At 50.2% G+C, this 2,086-nt stretch overlaps 1 pseudogene; it reads left to right on the plus strand.

Moving 5' to 3' along the window:
- The first annotated feature begins 1,185 nt into the window (after positions 1-1,185).
- Positions 1,186-1,543, plus strand: LOC119000469 (protein FAM241B-like; annotated as a pseudogene).
- The last annotated feature ends 543 nt before the right edge of the window (positions 1,544-2,086 follow it).

The following is a 2,086-nucleotide window of genomic DNA, read 5'->3' on the forward strand; positions in this document are numbered from 1 at the left end:
GTTTGTTTTTTTAACATATGGGACATGGGGATGTGAGAGAAAGGTTTGTGGACAACACCAAGGTCTTTGGCCTCACCAACTGTAAGAACTGAATTGTTGTTTCCTGATGTGGGATGGCTGGGGGTGGAGAACACAGCACGTTCATCTGGGGACGTACTAAATGTGAGATGCCTATTAGACACCCAAGTGGAGATTTCAACATGTAAATTTGGGGGACATCAGCATTGGATGGTGTTTAAAGCTGTAAGTCCCTATGAGTTTACCTCAAGAGGAGAGGACCAGTGCTGACGTGGGTCCAACTCCAACTACAGAGAGAGCCATGGTGGCTCAGAGGCTTCCTAAGATCACCCAGCTGCTAAGAGCTAGAATCAGGATTCAAAACCAGGTCCTGGTGTACTCTTCTTCCCAGGAGCACACCTGTGCCTTCCCCCCGCCCTCTCCTTCCCCCACAAGGGGGTATCGATCAAACTTTAAGGCTCCTCACAAGACTTGCAACCAGGGGAGCAAGGGGCAGCAGCAGCACGTCCCAGGCAACGCCCCTGAACCTCTGCCCAAGGCCCCCTTTCTCTCATTTTCCAGTGAGCTGACAGTGGCGGCACCTTGACTCACTTCTTTCCCATAACAGTTCTAGAAAGCCAAAGCAGCTCTGCCTAGGCTCTCCCATTGCTCCTCTATCCTAAGCCCTTTACTGTCCCCAGGTTTCATAAATGTACTCTCAAAATCAACACACACACACAAACAAAAAACCCCACAGGTCCGAGTTCAGGTCTTGTACTTTTTTTCAGTAAGTAGTCTTTGTAGACTTCTATCAATCCAATTTGACCCATAGCTGTAATTTAGAATACTTAGAGAATTTAACTACTGCAGATTTAGAAATTTCAATAATTACAGGCGGTTCTATTGGACAGCACTGGTGTAGAACCATCTGAGTTGGATTCCGTTTCCTGCTGTAATTAACTGGCTCATGCCCCCACATCCATCAGAACCAAGGCACTTCTATCAGGTTTACATATTGGGGAAGCCAGTTTAAGCTGTCATTGATCCTCAACTATTCTAACAAGCATTTGAGACACAATGTTTAGGAAGCCACCTGGGAGCCGCAGCAACTGGACACCCCTGAGGCCTGGGAGCTGCCCCTTCAGCCTTTTAGAGCTTTGAGGAATGGGGCCCAGGACTCCTGGGAGGATGGTGCGGATCTTGGCTAATGGGGAAATTGCGCAGGACAAGGACCCCACATGAGGACTGCTACGCCACCACACAGCATCCCTCCACAGAACTTTTTCAGTAGGGGCCATGGTGCCCCGCTAGGGTTCCCAGCCTTCCAAAGTGGGGGGGGGGCAGGCTGGGTGCTGCTCAGTCCCCGCTTGCTGACCTCAACCCGCAGCTGGTGAACATGGGCTTGCCCCAGTGGCATCTTGGCAACCAACCATGCCATGACCTCCATCCTGCTCCTCTCCCTGCTCATGCTGCCCAACATGCATGGACTTCTGCTGGTGGGCCTCATTTGCCTGGTGTCCTGAGTCAACGGGAACCTCTGCTACCAGGGGCGGGTGCACCCAAGTGTGGGGTAGAGGGAGTTGCTAGGCCTTGGTGTCAGAGCAGGCACATGGGGAAGGGGTCAAGTGGCGCCCTGAAGGTACGCTCAGAAAGCATAATCTCCGCATTGCACGCATGATGTAGCAGTCTCTAGTCCAGCGTTCCAGAAGCATGGGGTGGACACCTTCATTCCTTTTAGATGTTTTTAGGCAGTACTGGGCCTGCATGAAACACGAAGTCAGAACGAAAAAGGGATTCCCTTCCCACTCTCTGCCAATCCCTTCATGTCAAGAAAGCATCTCAAGTGGGGTGGAGCGTGTTCTCATGCCTCGAGGAGCATGTGCCGTCTTCCGGTTACTAGGGAACAGGCCTTGGGCTTAGGGTGAGCGGAAAAAGTGTCCAGACTTTCATAGCCCTGTTTTGTTTTAATGGTGTATCTTTATTGGCTACTTTTTATTTATTACAGGTGGTCCTGGCATCCAATTTACTGTGATAGGGTTTTCAATAAATAAATTTAAGGAAAAAGAGGCACAATGTTTAACCCTCATAC

Source organism: Sturnira hondurensis, unplaced genomic scaffold (genome assembly GCF_014824575.4).
Source record: "Sturnira hondurensis isolate 20B ecotype Veracruz unplaced genomic scaffold, ASM1482457v3 Scaffold0015739, whole genome shotgun sequence".
Lineage (NCBI taxonomy): Eukaryota > Metazoa > Chordata > Mammalia > Chiroptera > Phyllostomidae > Sturnira > Sturnira hondurensis.